The sequence below is a fragment of the Cetorhinus maximus genome, chromosome 8, assembly GCF_964194155.1.
Source record: "Cetorhinus maximus chromosome 8, sCetMax3.hap1.1, whole genome shotgun sequence".
Lineage (NCBI taxonomy): Eukaryota > Metazoa > Chordata > Chondrichthyes > Lamniformes > Cetorhinidae > Cetorhinus > Cetorhinus maximus.
In genome coordinates this window covers 36,258,875-36,277,461 of record NC_135886.1, presented here as the reverse complement: position 1 = coordinate 36,277,461, position 18,587 = coordinate 36,258,875, and the positions used below count along the sequence as shown (strand labels likewise).

Below are 18,587 nucleotides of genomic sequence, written 5' to 3'. Positions count from 1 at the left end.
GGTGGTATTTTACACCAAAGGGTTTTTATGGTCCTGCTGAAGTAAATGGAGTTTAGAATGGCTTGCTGCATTTTACGGCCCCCTCCCCACCGCGACAGTGCCGTAAATTTCCAGCCATGAAATAACCAGTCAGGATGGCGTCTTATTGTGGGGAGCATGAGTGATAGTTCTTCCAAAGGGAAGAGAGCCACTGTTAATTGAACTACACAGCTCACATCCAGGAATTTCCCGAATGAAGACCATAGCACCCAGCTATCTATGGTGGCCGGGATGGATGGCGAAATAGAGAGTTTAGTAAAGCACTGTGTGCAATGTCAGCAACTGCAAAAGTTACCAGTGACAACTCCATTACACCTTTGGGAGTGGCCAGGTAGACCCTGAGCGTGGTTACACATTGACTACGTTGGACCTTTCCTGGGAACAATGTTCCTGCTCATTGTTGATGCCCATTCAAAACAGTTGGACGTATAAGAGGTGAAGTCACCAATGATGCCTGCTACAGTTGAGAAACTATGTCAGAGATTTGCCATTCATGGACTACCAGAAGTAGTCGTTTCCGATAACGATACAGCATTTACGAGTGCTGAGTTTCAACAGTTTATCAGCCTCAATGGTATCACTCATGTGAAAACTGTACCGTACCACCCTTCCTCAAACGGCCTAGCTGAAAGGGCGATTCAAACGTTCAAGGCAGGCATGAAAACGGTAACTGGAGATTCCTTAGCAACCAAGCTATAGCGCTTTCTTTTTCATTATAGGACCACCCCTCACACAACAACAGGTGTCAAATCCTGCGGAGTTATTGATGAAACACCGTCTCAGGATAAGATTGAGCTTAATAATGGCGAATTTAGGGAGGAAGGTGGAAAGGTGTCAGGGAAATCAGAAAACTAGACATGATTAGCATAGTCGTAAGAGGAAATTTGCCGTGGGAGAGATGGTATATGTGAGGAACTTTGGAGAAGAACCAAAGTGTTTACCGGGTAAAATAAATGCAATGACTGGACCTCTATCTTACCACGTGGAGGTGGAAGACCGAGTCATACAGAGACATGTGGATCATCTAAGGGAGAGAGAAACAAGTCACCAAGAATTGATTCCACCAGTGTTCACGACCGGGTCAACGTTTCCTGTTGAGAGAACTCAACCCAGTACAGACATGACTGATGTGTCTGATGTGCCTGCAAGGTTTGAGGATACAGGTCTGCAGGTGCCCACCGAAGCGCTTGATGTTCAGACAACTCCATAGAAGGAGGTTCCTAACAAAGCATCTGAAGTTGTAGAGCTGAGACGTTCTGCACGCTTAAGGAAACCCCCAGAAAGACTGAATTTGTAAATTACTTACCAGTGTAAATAATTTGCTATCTTGAGAAGATTGTAATTGTAAATATAACATGTATATCCGAGTAAAGGGGGAGGGATGTGGTAAGTATGGTTTTATCTAATGTGTAATATACCTTTAAGAAAAATGTTATAAAGGAAGATCACATGATCTTGAGTAACTAATAGAAGAGTAGCACAGGCTAACTCTGTAGTTAGTAGTCAGTAGGATGGAGATAGAGTTTAAAGTGAAAGCACACATGTAGTTGCTGCTGAGTATATTGTAAATAAACATGGGGCAGGATCTTCCGGTCGGCGAGCAGGGGCGGGGCCCGCTTGCTGACGTGTAAAATGACGCGGGATGATGTCGGGTGGAACTCCCGATGCCACACCGCATCATTTCCATTTTCAGGTCAGCGGGGGCACAGCCAAGTCAGCTGCGCGCCCACCGACCTGTCAACAGCCTAGTGAGGCCATTGAAAAACTAATTAAAGTCATTAATGGACCTGCCCGTCCAACCTTAATGTTGGCGGGCAGGCCGGGAGCCCTGGCGGGCTTCGGAAAAAGCATGAAACCTCATCCATGGGCGGGATGAGGTGTCATGAGGGTATTTAAATTTTTATTAAAGCTTTTGATAAAAGTTATGGACATGTCCCAACTTATGTGACAGTGTCACATGAGGGGACATGTCAGGGAAAAATTCTAAACATGCTTATTAAAAGTTTTAAATCGGAGCTGATCTTCCTGAGGCAGCACTTTGCCTCAGGGAGATCAGTGCGCTCTTTCGCGTACATGCACAAAAGAACGCGCTCCCAGTTGAGGGAATCCCCCCCCACCGCGCCCGCACATGGAGCACATAGCGCTTCTGAGTGGACGTCATGCTGGGTGGGCCTTAACTGGCCTACATATGTAAAATGGCGGTGTGCCCCCGATTGGGGGTGCAGATCGTAGGCGCACCCACCCTCGCCCACTCTTGCACTTCCCCTCCAATGGGGGAAAAATTTTTCCCATTATGTTTTCCATCTAAGAAGTGTATGCTGATCAACTCTAACTATAGTGCCAACTTGGCCACCACCTACAATAATAGTGTGACAAAGGCCCACAAGATCCAACACAGCCCCTGTATAATTCCATCCAGTCTGAACAACAAATGGTCTTGCCTACTCTCAGCTTTCTGTCCCTTAGCCAGTTTTGTGTCCATGCTGCCACTGTTCTTTTAATCCTCCTAATTTAGCTAACACGCCTATTATGTGGCACATTATCAAATGTTCTCTTATAATGTAGAAATAGCCATCCCATGGATGGTTCAGTGGGGAAATGAATCACCTAAAATGGTACATAGTCTAGGATGTGATTCCTTGCCTATGCAGGATTAACATCCTGATCTCAACTGAGTTGCTGATAGGATAAGGACAACTAGCCTCAGTTCCCTTAACCTATGGGCTGAGGATTAAAAAAAAGCAACTAAAATTCACGGGCCCATTCACTATCAAGTAGATATTACAACTACTAAATTGACATTGCATGTGAAGAATGGCCACTGGGTACCTGATCAGAGGATCTTTGGTGTCTGCAGAAAGGAGCCACAGTGTGAATTAGTGCCTTTAGAAGATGATGAGAGGGAGATAAAAGTTGAAACCTTGAGAGCAAGTGACCAAGCTCAATGTGTATTAAATACAAAATTAAAAAAAAACTGCCCCTGCAAAGTTAATATCTTTTTTTCTTTAAAAAAAAATTCTTTACACACCACTGTCATTTATTAGTAATCCATTCCTCCTTTTTTGCAGTTTTATGTCCCTGGAGTTTTGCCAGACACCTGTGCTATCATTCATCAGGAACCTTGCATCGAAAGCTTTGTGCCGTTTATAATGGTTTACTCATGGAGGATGTGGGATGGAGAAATTAGAGATAAAGTTTGAAATTTTTGCCCAGTATTAGATCCCTGCCCTCAAGAGACATAACCTTGCATAAAACTGAATAGTTTATTCACATCCAGTATATTCTGCCAAATGTTTTGAATCATTGACATCCGTTTGGTGGAATAATCCAACAAGTAACATTATATATCTCACTGCCAGAGGCGTGCTTTTTTTCCCTAGGTTGCAGACACAGTCGACAATCTCCATGCCCACCAGCCCCCCCCACCCCTCAGCCACCACCACTCAATGGGGCTACTGAAGGGTCTTGACGAGCACCATTCTCTTGAAAATACTAACAAGTGCTGTTATAAACCCCATGGATTTTCAGCTTGGCTTGCAGGCGTGCACCTAACAAGCATGAGCGTGAAATAGGGCGCAATGATGTTGAGTGAGCGTCCCGACGTCATCGCGCACTCACAGGATATTTCCTTCGTCAGCCATGACGGGAGTCGGCAGCGGGCCCACCAACAATTAAGGGGGCTGCTAAGCCCATTAATCAATTAATTAAATAGAATTTTTCCCTGCCTGTCCAACCTTATGGTTGGCAGGTGGGTGAATAAGCCATGCGGCCTTTGGATTTTTGAGGAAACCTCATCCACGGGCAGGATGAGGTTTCCAATGTTAAATTAAAAATAAATAATAGTTTTTAGAACTCATATTCAACAGCCGCCTGCTCATGTGACAGAATCACATGAGGGGACATGTTTTCCTTTATTTTGAAAACTCTATTTTTAATGTGAATAACCTTCAGCTCTCTGAGGCAGCTCCGTGCCTTCAGGGAGCTTTCTGTGAGCGCACCCGCACGCATGCACTGACTTCCGCACTCGCCCTCCTCCCCCACCCACCCAGGTAGTGCTGAGCGTTTCAGCTCGCGATTCACACCGGATGGCTGGTAATGGGCCAGCCAGCGTGAAATCGCAGTCGGGATCAGATTGCGGACGGCAGACCGTTGTGCGGCTGCTCCCGGACCCACCTGCCACGCCCACTCGATGAGGGGAAAATCCTCCCCCATCTTGTGTTGTTCAGGGCATCTGGCTCATAACACTTAAAAACAACTGCAATTACTTGAGGCAGTTACGTCATCTTCATCAACAATGGCCTCTGTAAGAGATAGAACTTGCATATATATTGCCTCTAACCTCAGGATATTCCAAAATGATTTACAGTGAGCTAGGTATTTTTAAAGTGATGTCACCATTGTAATGTAGGAAACATAGCAACAAACTTGTGCACAGCAAGGTCCAGCAAATAGCAATGTGACAATGTGACAGATAAAAACAAAAAACTGCGGATGCTGGAAATCAGAAATAAAAACAGATAATCTGTTTCAGTGATGTTGGCTGAGGGATAAAGGTTGGGCTGGGCCTATGGGAGAACTCTCCCACTTTTGATTAAAATAGCACAGTGGGATTTTATACCTGAGGAAAGAGACAGGATCTTGGTTTAATATTTTGATTTAATGTCTCATTCAAAAGATGGCACTTCCAACAGTGCAGCACTCCCTCAGTACTGCATTGAAGTGTCAGCCTAGATTTTGTGCTCAAGTGTCTGGAGTGGATTTGAGCATGCAACTAGTTGGGTGCATGTAAAAGGGTTTTGCCTGTGTCTGTTACATTAAAGATGTAATGTTTAATATGTAAGTTTAGTGTACGTGGAGTACTGTGCACTGTTCTGGCCTCCATATTATAAAATGGTTACAGGTGTATTTACAATCTGAAGAAGAAGCTGAGGCAAATAACGTAGATGCATTTAAGGTGTGAAGCTTGATAAGCACATGAAAGAGAAAGGAATAGAAGCGTACGCTAAGAGGGTTAGATGAAATAGGGTGGAAGGATTTGAGTGCAGCATAAATGTTAACATAGACCAGCTGGGCTGAAAAGCTTGTTTCTGTGCTGTTCATTTGATGTGTTACACTTCCAACCTTTTGATTCAGAGGCAAAAGAACTACCACTTACCCATGGCTAACACCTGTTGGCCTGTAATAAAATGCATTGAATATTTTACTTAGCAAACTACATCATAAGGGTAAACTTCCATTGGACTCATATTTTATGTGAAGGGTTCTCAAAATTCCCACATTTTTCATATCATCAACAAGGATATGACTTTTGGACTTTTACCTGAAACCAGACAACGAGAGGAGACAGAAAACACATGCTTCCCTTTAAAACAATCAACCCAGAGAAAGACTTGAAACTAAAGCCCATCAAAATCTTGCATAAATAATCGCTACTAACTACTAAGGCAGGAAGACAACAATCAATGCAATTATGTGAACCCATCAATACTCCACACATACAATGGCTTTCGGTTCAAGACTAGTTACAGGGGCAGGAAGACAATGATAAACATCATGCGAGCCCATTAAAAACAACAAGACAACAATCACCTGGGGAAGCCCACCAAAATCAAACAAAGAACTAAGCTTGATTTGGATTGAGATAAGAAATTCGAAAAAAAAACAGTATAACTGGGCCAGGAGATCTGAGTTTTGGGCAGTGAGCAGTTGGGAGCGGTTGAAGCTGAGTTTAAGCAGGGAGCTGAGCCAAGCGGAGGAAGCAGATCTGGAGGTTTGCAGGCCCGCAGGCAACATCACGGCGAGGGGCACGGGGTGGCAGGCTCAACCGAAGACAATAAGGCTGCAACCGCAGCCCTCCACGAAGATCGACCATCCACAACCGCGCCCTCCACCCAACTGAAGAACCTTCCCAGATTCCACAGACCAGGACCACGTGGGAATGGCAGGCCCCAGAGGACACAAAGAGCGTACCCCAAAATTACAACCGGCTTACCTGGCTGGATTTTGAACTGTCAAGGAACACTGGTTGGTGAGCATGATCCCTGACCTCTCCTAGTTCAATTTATTCAGGTTTTGCGGGTGGGACAAGGGTAAGGGGATTAGTAGTGTGATTTTTCCTCGTTATGCCATGTGTTCCCCATTCTTAACTAAGTGTACTTTGTAGGTCTGTATAATCTCAGTGTAATCCTAATGTTGTATTTGTTTTCTTAAAAACTATGTAAGATAATAATCTCTCTAGTGGAATGCAACTGATTTGAGAGATTGGAATGCAAAGAAATGTTTTTTTTACCCATGTACACATTATTTGTCAGTCTGCTGTCTTACAAGGTCCCTCCTCTGCATCATTTCTTCACCTTATTTGCTGACCTGCATTACAGATTTCTGTGCTGACTGCGCAACAGCCTCTCCTCCCTCACGTTCTCGAGGAGAAGTTAATACTTGAAATCATCTTCTGGATTTTATCCTCATTTTTCAGTATGTTTGCCTTGACAGCAAAATTCTTATCCTGCTGATCCTTGATCAGTTGCTCCAGTTCAGCGAGTTCAGTCTTTAATGTCTCCACAGCTGTGTCTGTGATGCTCTGTTCTCATAGAAGAGATTCCGCATGCTTCTTGTTTTCCCTACACCACATTGATAATTCATTCTGCATGGAATCCATGTCTTGCTGTATGTAATCCATTATTTTGCCGAGAGGCAAGGCACTGCGGCACAGAGTCTGGATGGACGTGCGTAGTTTTTCTATTTCCTTGGCCACAAGTTCCCTCTTTTCCTTTTTTGCCGTTTCGGAAATGATGGTTTTCTCCTGGTCTTTGGGTTTTGTTGCAGACTTTGAAGATTCATAATCCTTCTTTGTTTCTAAAATCTTCCTGACAAGCACACCATGGTCTTCACTGCCATGCAGTTCCACCACTGTAGCAGGTTCCATCTCAGGCATATCTGGCAGCTGTGATACTGCTTCTTCCACCACAAACTGTTCATCATCATCCTTTTCCTCTTCAACATTCTTTCCTTTATCCACAATTACATTAGACACAGGCTTTGCACTACCAATTCTCTCTGACGGTGAATCTGAGCTCTCCTGCTTCTTTATTCTGGGAGGTGCTGGTCTTGCACTTACTGGTCGAGCTATTCACCTGCCCTGTGTAACCTGGGGAGAAAGCTTATGAGGAATCTCTCCATTCACCTCAGCTGTATGCTTCTTCTCGATGGAATTGTGGGCAGCTTCAAGATCTCCTTCGATATCTGACTCATCTTCAACTCCCGGTTTTGGTTTTCATCTTTAGCCTTTTGCTGATGAAGGTCTGGGTATCCTTACAGGGCTCTCAGCCTCTTGGTCTATATCAATTTTGCTGTCTTTCTTCATCACCTCTGGAGGCAGTTTGTGTGGTTTTTCCTCAGCTGCAACTTTAAGCCTTCTATCTGTCTTGTCCTGCTCTTTGGCTTTTTCCCTTTCCGCTTCTTGATCTCTGCCTTGGTCTTTCGAATGCTCACACTCCTTGTCTCTTTGTCTTTTTTCTCTCACTTTGTCTCTGTTTCTTTCCCTTTCTTTGCTTCGCTCTTTGTCCTTTTCTCCATCTCCCCTAATCCTGTCCTTTTCCACTTTTTCTCCTTCTCGATTCTTGTTCTTTTCCACTTTTTCTCCATCCTCTTGATTCTTGTGGTTTTCCTGATCTCTTTCTTTTGTTCTTGCTCGGTCCCTCTCATGTTCCTTTCCCTTTTCTCGTCTATCACCATCTATGTGTCGGTCTCTTTCTTTGTCCATTGCTTTCCCTTGTTCCTTTGACTGTTCCTTTTCTTTCCAGTCTCCACTGGTGTGCTTAATTCCATTCTCATTCCTTTCCTCCTGTTCTTTGTCCTTCTGCCTCTTGCGCTCGTCCTCTTTTTTTTCTCTGTTTTCTTTGCCCTGTGATTTGGAACTGGACAGTGCTTTTGCTTTAAGATCTGTCTTTTCACCAGCAAGGACCCTCCTCACAGATTCATCACTGGAAAGCTTGACATTATCAGATTTCATCTCAAACTTTGTATACAGTCCTTTCAAAAACCCAGTGGTCCTTATAACCTCGGTGAAGATGTCGTGCAGGTAGCGGAAAGGCGGTTTGCTCAGCAGCTTCTCGGTCAGCAGCGGCTTCTTGATCACCCTCCCCAGTGACTCCTGGGTCCATGGGACTCCTGGGATGGTCTCCACCTGAACCAACCTGGGACCAATGTTCTAGCGAAAAGGGTAAATAGGGTGGTCAACAGGACTTTAAACTAGAAAGTGGGGTGGCGAGGGAAGGGTAAAACTCCAAGAAGTATGACTAATGGGAAAGAAAGCAGCACGTTAGTATGTTGGGGGGGTGGATTCAACTTCATGGAAAATTATGAAAAAACTGAAAAGGAAGGAGAGCCCAGGAGAGGCTATTAAAGTCTCCAGAACACAAAATAGGACAGAGTGTTTGGAAAGGGCTAGGAATCTAACTTCAAGAACATCAGATAAAGGGACAACAATGAGAAAGGGGACAGGAAATACAGGACTGAAGGTGTTGTATCTGAATGCACGCAGTATACAAAATAAGGTAAATGAGCTTGTGGCACAGATTGAAATTGGCAGGTATGATGTGGGCATCATGGAGACATGGCTGCAAGGGGATCAGGACTGGGAGCTAAATATCCAAGGATATACATCCTATTGAAAAGATAGGCAGGTTGGCAGAGGAGGTGGGGTTGCTTTGTTAGTAAGAAATGAAATTAAATCGATAGCAAGAAATGACGTAGGGTCAGATGATGTAGAAACTGTATGGGTAGAGTTGAGGAACCGCAAAGGTAAAAAGACCATAATGGGAGTTATGTACAGGCCTCCAAACAGTAGTCAGGATGTGGGGCACAAGATACACCAGGAGATAGAAAAGGCATGTAAGAAAGGCAAGGTTACAGTGATCATGGGGGATTTCAATATGCAGAATATGGGAAAATCAGATTGGTAGTGGATCCCAAGAAAAGTAACTTGTGGAATGTCTACGAGATGGCTTTTTGGAGCAGCTTGTGGTGGAGCCCACTAAGGAACAGGCAATTCTAGATTTAGTGATGTGTAATGAGGCAGATTTAATAAGGGAGCTTAAGGTGAAGGAACCCTTAGGAGGAAGTGACCATAATATGATAGAATTTACCCTGCAATTTGAGAGGAAAAAGCTGGAATCAGATGTAACAGTATGACAGTTGAATAAAGGCAACTACAGAGGCATGAGGGAGGAGCTGGCCAGAATTGACTGGGAGATGAGCCTAGCAGGAAAGACAGTGGAACAGCAATGGCAGGAGTTTCTGGGAGTAATTTGGGAGACACAGCAAAAATCCATCCCTAGGAAGAAGAAGCATACTAAAGGGAGGACGAGGCAACCATGGCTGACAAGGGAAGTCAGGGACAGCATAAAAGCTAAAGAGAAAGCATACAATGCGGCGAAGAGCAGTGGGAAGCCAGGGGATTGGGAAGCCTACAAAGACCAACAGAGGACAACTAAAAAAGAAATAAGGAGGGAGAAGATTAAATATGAGGGTAAACTAGCCAGTAATATAAAAGAAGATTGCAAGAGTTTTTTAAAATATATAAAGGGTAAGAGAGAGGCAAAAGTGGACATTGGGCCGCTGGAAAATGACGCTGGAGAAGTAGTAGTGGGGAACAAAGAAATGGCGGAGGAACTGAATAGGTACTTTGCGTCAGTCTTCACGGTGGAAGACACGAGTAACATCCCCAAAGTTCAAGAGAGTCAGGGGCAGAGGTGAGTATGGTGACCATTACCAAGGAGAAGGTGCTAGGAAAACTGAAAGGTCTGAAGGTGGATAAATTACTTGGACCAGATGGATTATACCCCAGAGTTCTGAAGGAGATAGCTGAAGAGATAGTGGAGGAGTTAGTGGTGATCTTTCAGGAACCACTCGAGTCAGGGAGGGTCCCAGAGGACTGGAAAATCGCTAATGTAACCCCCCTGTTTAAGAAGGGAGTGAGGCAAAAGACGGGAAATTACAGGCTGATTAGCCTGACCTCGGTCGTTGGTAAGATTTTAGAGTCCATTATTAAGGATGATATTTCAGAATATTTGGAAGTGCATGGTAAAATAGGGCAAAGTCAGCATGGTTTCATCAAGGGGAGGTCATGCCTGACAAATCTGTTAGAATTCTTTGAGGAGGTAACGAGTAGGTTAGACAAAGGAGAGCCAATGGATGTTATCTACTTGGACTTCCAGAAGGCCTTTGACAAGGTGCCGCACAGGAGGCTGCTCAGTAAGATAAGAGCCCATGGTGTTAGAGGTAAGGTACTAGCATGGATAGAAGATTGGCTGTCTGGCAGGAGGCAGAGAGTGGGGATAAGGGGGTCCTTCTCAGGATGGTGGCCGGTGACTAGTGGAGTTCCGCAGGGGTCAGTGTTGGGACCACAACTTTTCACTTTATACATTAATGATCTAGACTGAGGGCATACTGGCTAAGTTTGCAGATGATACAAAGATAGGTGGAGGGACAGGTAGTATTGAGGAGGCGGGGAGGCTGCAGAAGGATTTGGACAGGTTAGGAGAATGGGCAAAGAAGTGGCAGATGGAATACAATGTGGGGAAGTGTGAGGTCATGCACTTTGGTAGGAAGAATAGAGGCATAGACTATTTTCTAAATGGGGAGAGAATTCAGAAATCTGGAGTGCAAAGGAACTTGGGAGTCCTGGTGCAGGATTCTCTTAAGGTTAACTTGCAGGTTGAGTCGGTAGTTAGGAAGGCAAATGCAATGTTGGCATTTATTTCGAGAGGGCTAGAATATAAAAGCAGGGATGTGCTGCTGAGGCTTTATAAGGCTCTGGTCAGACCACATTTAGAATATTGTGAGCATTTTTGGGACCCGTATCTCAGGAAGGATGTTCTGGCCCTGGAGAGGGTCCAGAGGAGGTTCACGAGAATGATCCCAGAAATGAAATGCTTAACATATGAGGAACATTTGAGGACTCTGGGTCTATACTCGATGGAGTTTAGAAGGATGAGGGGGATCTGATTGAAACTTACAGAATACTGAAAGTCCTGGATAGAGTAGACTTGGGGAAGATGTTTCCATTAGTAGGAGAGACTAGGACCCGAGGGCACAGCCTCAGAGTAAAGGGAAGACCTTTTAGAACAGAGGTGAGGAGAAACTTCTTTAGCCAGAGAGTGGTGAATCTATGGAATTCATTGCCACAGAAGGCTGTGGAGGTCAGGTCATTGAATGTATTTAAGACCGAGATAGATAGGTTCTTGATTGGTAAGGCGATCAAAGGTTACGGGGAGAAGGCGGGAGAATGGGGTTGAGAAACTTATAAGCCATGATTGAATGGTGGAGCAGACTCAATGGGCTGAATGGCCTAATTTCTGCTCCTATGTCTTATGGTCTTATGGTCTAATGTTATAAGTTCATTTGTGACTTCTATAAACCCAGTTTTTTTCTTGCACCAAAACCAGTTGTCTGCTGCACTTTTTCACAACCCCCAAATAAGTCCAAGGTCTAGAACCCAGGGAGTGGGAACGATTCGGACCGCTCAGAAGTCAGAGGTGAAGCTGACATACACCACCACCCCCTACATATGTAAAAGCTATATGGAGATTCCACCATATTAAATTCTGTCTTGTTGTAGCAACACTACCTATTGAGCCACAAAAGCTTCCATCAAAGTGATTTATGTTGGTAAAATTCACAGGCAGCAGAAACTACAATTAGGTTCGTTCCCTCAAACATCAATTCAAAAAAAAGGTTGCAATGAATGAAAGTGGATTCAATGCCAAAAAAGAAAGATTTGTTCACAAGACTATAACCACAGAATTTAATGCAAGAATCCAAAATATGCTATTAATTTACTCATTTTCTCTTTTCAGAGACTTTTCCTTCTTAACACATTGTTCCTTGATGGGAAAGGTGTGCAGGAAGCTCCTTTGCTGGCCTCATAAATTACTTTGGAATAAGGCACTATGGCCACTTTTTTGGATTGTTAAGACTGTTAAGGCAGTCAATGTTATTTTAGTATTGGTGACAATCCAACCATTAGCATTAAGTGTTTTTTCCCAGAAGGCCAGTTGGGGAAGGACAGAACTGGAGCCAATCTTTAAATAAATATAAAAAATGAGTAGAGTTACATATTACAAGTATGCACCTCTCAACCCAACAACCACAGTTTTATTCTATTTCTATTTACAATGGCACAAGTGAATGCCCAGTTAATGCCCACCACCTGTATATAATTTAACACAATGAATGTACAATTAACATTAAAGTGTATTTTTCTTTGGCTGTATTAGCATCTTCACCCAACAATCCTGTGGAGGTCAAGCGTTAGAAACTGCAGACACATACTGATACTCTGACACTTCATGGCTTTACTGGGCCCTGAGCTTTATCAACTTGTTGTGACCAGTGAAGGGGATTAATAAGTCCAATCATAATTCCCAAATAGTGTAAGGTGTAACTTTGTTTTCATGGAGACTTAATAGATACTTCAGGTCTTTAGACAACAGGGATGAGTGTGATTTACTGATATTGTCACATTTACAGAGCTTAAATGTCAAGGGAAAAGCACAGAATGAGCATTCTGAGCCTAGGTAAGATTTCTTATGCATGTACCATCGGCTCATTGCTTTTGCCCGTAATAGAAAACATACATTATTGTTTTTTTCCTTTTACGACCGTTCTGCAATACATCAATCTTTATTTTTTTTTACCTAAATAGCACATTTTAAACGGGAATGCTTACAAGATTTTGCTAAATTCGGCGTCTGAATATTGTTCTCCCTTATTGAGCAGATGCTTCCCAAAATGAGATTTTCAGACACAATGGATAAGTTTCAGTGAGGCTATAATTACCAAGGCGCCAATGTTACAAACCAGAAGTTGTATTCAATCCCATCCTGATCTGTTTCCTCTTGGAATTCGTTATGCAAAGTTACTAAATCTCAACCATGTTAAGTCAAGATTCAGGCAATCAAATAAAAAGTGAATTAATCAAAAGAGGGAAGAATGTTCTCTCAATAATAAAGATCAAGACTGCTACAAAGTTAAAGCATCCAAGTTGATTCTAGAAACTGGAGAAGTACAGTCAGTTCTAGATATGAGAAAGGAAATGCCAACCAGATTCTGAGGTGTTTTGGGAGACTTTACCCTTAAGCTCCCTTTTTCAGGCAGCGCAAATTTTGCTCATGAAAATACGGGACATCGATGCTGGAAATTAATTTTAGAATTTAGAACATCGCCTTTACTTGTTCCCATTTTTGTAATCTCCTAATTGGTGCAGGATTAGAACAGTTTTGTGTTGTGGACACGTGAATGCTTGAAATGATTGTGACTGAATTATTTTAACTTTTCAACCTATCAGCCATGGTTAGAATCCTGATTAGACCACAAGGGTTCTGTGAGCATTCTGAGCACCACACCTTAAGAAGTATATATTGGTCTTGGAGGGCGTGCAGTGCAGATTTGTTAGAATGGTACCTGGCCTCCAAAGGTTAAGCTCTAAAGAGAGATTAAACAAAGAAAGTTTGTATTCTTTGTAATTTAGCAGGTTAAGGGGTGATTTGATTGAAACCTTCAGGATATTAAGAGGAACAGGTTAGGTAGATGGAGAGAAATTATTTCCGCTGGTTGGAGAGTCCAGGATTAGGGGCATAGTCCAAGTTTTAGAGTCAGTTCTTTCAGGAGTGAAATTAGGGCCAGAATATTGCCATAGGTGTGCGGGGGCTGGGCCCGACACGCAAAATGACACCCGATGACGTCGGGCGTGTGTCATTCCGATATTGCATTTGGCAGGTATGCGCCGGAGGCGGCTGCGCGCCTGCCGAACTGTCAAAGGCCTATTAGGGCCATTAAAAAAGTCATTAGCCTTATTAACAACACTGCCTGCCCAACCTTAAGGTTGGCGGGCAGGCGAAGAGCCCAAGCAGCCTTCGCGTTTTTCAGAAAACCTCATTCATGGGTGGGATGAGGTTTCCTGAAGGTTTTAGAAAATAATTTAATAAATTTTGCTGCACTCACAAACATGTCCCAGCTGATGTGACACTGTCAGATGAGGGGACATGTTTAAATAATTTTTAACTTTATTTATAACAATTTTTTTAATCAACTTAACCTCCCTGAGGCAGCATGCGCGAAAGAGTGCAGGCCCCAACTCTCCCACCTCCTCCCGCCCACACAGGTAGCACTGAGCGCTACCAGCCGTATGTTATGCTGGGCAGGCCTTAATTGGCCTGGCCACGTAAAATGGCAGCGCGCAGCAATCAGCTCTGCGCCCGCCCCTGCCCGCTCCCACCCAGCCTGCCCGACATAGGTAAGATTTAGCCCTAGGAAATAGTTCTTCACACACAGGATGGTAGAAATTTGGGACTAGCTTCCACAATTGGCAATTGATCAACTGTTGATTTTAAAACTTGTTTTATTCTTTCATGTGATTTGAGCATTGTTGGTATGGCCAGCATTTGTTGCCCATCCCCAATTGCCTGTGAGAAGGTGGTGATGAGCCCCCTGCTTGAACTGCTGCAGTCCATGTAGATACACCCACAGTGCTGTTAGGGAGGGAATTCCAGGATTTTGATCCACTGCCACTGAGATGAACGGTGATATAGTTCCAAGTCAGCATGGTGTGTTGCTTAGAGGTGGTGTGTTCCCATGCATCTGCTGTCCTTATTTTTCCAGGTTGTGGAGTTCACAGGTTTGGAAGGTGGTGTTGAAGAGGGCTAGGTGAGTTGCTGCAGTGCATCTTATATATGGGATACACTACAACCACTGTGCACTAGTGGTAGAAGAGTGTAACAGGCTTAAGGGGTTAAATTTTTATTGTATCAATTAACTCAAATTGGTCTAAATCAAATCACCCTTTAACCTGCTAAATTACAAGGAATATGGCCTTTCTTTGTTTAATCTATTCTCACTGTTTAACCTCTGGTGGCCAGGTATGATTGGAGTAAACTGCACTGTACTCCTCCCAAGGCTCCTATATACTTCCTAAGGTCTGGTGCTCAGAGTTGCTTGCAGAACACTTGTGGTCTAACCAGGATTTTAATCATGGCTGGTAGGTTCAAAAGTTAAAATAATTTAGTCACAATCATTTCAAGCATTCATGTGTCCACAACACAAAACTGCTCTAATCCTGCACTAGTACATACAGGTGGAGGGCATTGACCAGATGGTTACTTGAGCACATAAAAAGAGACGTCTACTGACACAAGAGTTGAATGGAATCAGGAGATATATACTTGTAATGTTTCATTCCGCGAATACATTTATCCCAAGTAAAGGCTGGCTTTGGATTCTTCTTTCACCAACTGGCTATCAGGATTATAACACTAACTGGCCTACTCCTGTTCCTAAATTCCTATGTTCCTGAGGTGTGGAACTCGCTACTCCTTAAGCCTATTCTGTCTCCATTCAATGTGTTCTTGGCTGATCTGAAACCTAACTCCACATACCTGCTTCTGTCCCCTATCCCTTCGTACTGTTGGCTAACAAAAATCTATCAATATCAGTTGCTCAGTTTGGGTTCTGTCAGGGTGACTCAGCTCCAGACCTCATTACAGCCTTGGTCCAAACATGGACCAAAAAGCAGGATAAAAAGTAGTTGAGGTGACTGGCATAGATGCATTTAAATGTTATAAATGCAAGTTTTTATACTATGCTTTAAATCTTTTCTTTAATGTAAGGTAAAATAGAGTAATGAAGAGATCATGCGACCTGTTATGAATTCTGCCTGGCAATAGACCAGGTGGCTTACCACAGGGATAGGTTCATCCAGGTTAAGACTTGCTGAGCATGGTACAAAGTTCTCACACCTGAGAGGGCTGACTGTGTGTATACTTTCCATCTCCAAGATTTCAGACAGAACTAGAGAGAAAGAGAGAGAGAGAGAGAGAGAGAGATGTAACAGAGAAATAAAAGGCTGTAGCTACTGAGGTCTGCAGAGAGGAGCGTGTGGCCTTTCTTCGGACTACCAGGCAGAATGTGGGAGGGGAGATGGTCTCTTGTGGAAGAGACAAATCCACTGGAAATCTAAGGCATCTGGAAAATTCATCATAGCATGGCCAGACGGGGAATGGGACTTCAGGAAGAATTTCTGGAGTGGACCTTACTGCTGGTGCTGGTTTTCAGTTAGAAACTTCTTTGGAAACTGAGGGAAGTGCCTTTTGATGGCCATTTGACATTACTACTTGGTGAAATGGTGAGCAATGAAACAGCTGGAAGCCGGAAGTGATGTTGTACTGGTTCTTGGAAAAGCTGCAGTGAAGTATAACTGTGGCATAGGGTTTTTGGTTGTGTAAGAAGGTAAAGGGGGGTTATCTTTTCTGTAGTTGTATTAAAAGTTAAAAGGGGAGGGGTTGTCTTTTCTGTAGCTTAGAGCATTAGTTACCTACTAAATAGTGTCTAGTTAATGTTGATTTTAGTTTGTTTGTTACAGTAAAAGTCCTAAAACTTAAAATCTTGTTATGTGATCTTTTGAGTTGGTCACTGGGAATCAAATCTCTTAGGGGGATCATAACATAGTGGAAAGCTAGATAAACATATGGTGAGAAAGGAATAGGGGGATATGTTGGTGGAATTAGATGAAGAACGAAGAAGGTTGGAAAGAGTCTCTTGTGAAGCATAAAAATCTACAAGGACCTGTTTGGGTGAATAGCCTGTTTCAATGCTGTAAATACAATATAATAGCTGCTAGTTGCACTTGAATTAATTGAGGAAGCATTCACATTTTAATTGAAAATAAAAAAAGCTAACGTGGAAATTCCAACCCATAATACAATACAAACTTCCCACAATGATGGGTGCAATAATTAATTGGTTATCTAATTATTTCCTGTCTTGCTTCACCAACTCAAACCTGTTAATTAGAAAGGCAACAAGGAATCTAAATATCTGCTCCCAACACATATCTTTTCATAGCCGTAAATTTCATTTTCATTTCTGTTTTCTATCATGTTTTCCTTGGCCAGAATCTTCGGGTCGATGTGTGGGGGCAGGCCCTGCTCGCCGACGCGTAAAATGATGCACAGTGACGTCAGGCATGCGTCCCGATGTCACCGCGCGTCATTCAGATTTTCAGTTCGGTGGGCACACATGGGAGTTGGCTGCGTGTCCACTGAACTGTCAAAAGCCTATGAAGGCCATTTAAAAACTAATTAAAATACTTAACGGTGAAGAGCCCAGGCGGCCTTTGGGTTTATCATGGAACCTCATCCACGGGTGGGATGAGGTTTCATGAAGTGTTTATAAATTGAATGTCCTCAGCTCTGTGCCTCAGGGAGATTTCTGCATTCTTTCCTGTGCATGCGTGAAAGAGCGCAGTCCCTGATTCAGCCTACTTCCCCGCCCACACAGGGAGCGGTCAGCGCTTCCGGGTGTGCGTCATGCTGGGCGGGCCTTAATTGGCCTGCCCACGTAAAATGGCGGCGCGCAGCCGATCATGGATGGTGATCGGCTGTGCACCCGCCTGCATCTGCTCCCGCTCAGCACCCCCAACAGGGAGAAAATTCTCCCTCATGCTATATTTCCGGTGAGATGGGTTGCCTATTTATCATTCAATTGGAGTGATATTTCAAGACACTTTAAAGTTTACTGCCACATCCACAGGTTTCTTGGGCTTCCTGAAACTTGCTATTGGAAGCAATGTGAGGAAATGTGTCCGATTGGAACTCATGAAATTACTGCAATAAATAATCACTATTCACAGCTGCTTTCTGACCTATGTAGGTTATTATAGCACTTTCTTAAGTTCTGAGACTGAGGATTATGATTGGCACAATCTCACACTAAATCCAACACCTTCATTGAGAATTTTAAACAAAACCGTTTTAATTAAATTGTATAGGCACCCCTCAGGTGGTCAGTCTGAGATGGCTGAAGGTTGTTTAGGAGTGCTCTTTGACCGAGATCTTTCTGCTTGGTTTACCAGGAGGGACTCTTCCTGTTGATACATACCTTCTGCTTTCTTTCTTCGAATGCTGTTGTGTGGGACTTCTCCGTGGCTTACATATAAAATCCAGTTTTTGAAAATGCTCACGATTTACCCTCTTCTGGATATGTCCTGGCTCTGAATCACTGAGTTTTGAAGTTTATGAAAGGTAGAATGTAAGCGACTATCCTGGAGGGCATTGGAATAGTTAAGTCTAGAGAAAACAAGTAACAAATGAGAGTTTCAGCAACAGATGAGTTAAAGGAGGGGCAAATAGGTGGAAATATATCGTCATAGTGAGGGCATGAATGTGCGGTCAGAAGCTCATCTCGGAATTAAATGTGACACTAAGGTTAACATAGAAGCATAGAAAATAGGAGCAGGAGTAAGGTATTCGGCCCTTTGAGGCTGCTCCACCATTCAATATGATTCTGGCTGATCCTCTATCTCATTGTTATACTCCCAAGCTCTCCCCATGCACATTGACATCCTTAGAGTCCAGAAATCAATTTCCTTCTTGAATATTCAGTGAGTTGGCCTCCATAGCTTTCTGTGGTAGAGAATTCTGTAGGTTCACCACCCTCTGAGTGAAGATGTTTCTCTTCAGCTCAGTCCTAAATGGTCTACCCCATATCCTGAG

General features: G+C 43.4%; 1 pseudogene; it reads right to left on the bottom strand.

The window, feature by feature from the left end:
* Positions 1 to 6,451: 6,451 nt before the first annotated feature.
* LOC144684036 (TRAF3-interacting protein 1 pseudogene) lies at positions 6,452 to 15,865 on the bottom strand (annotated as a pseudogene).
* Positions 15,866 to 18,587: the final 2,722 nt, after the last annotated feature.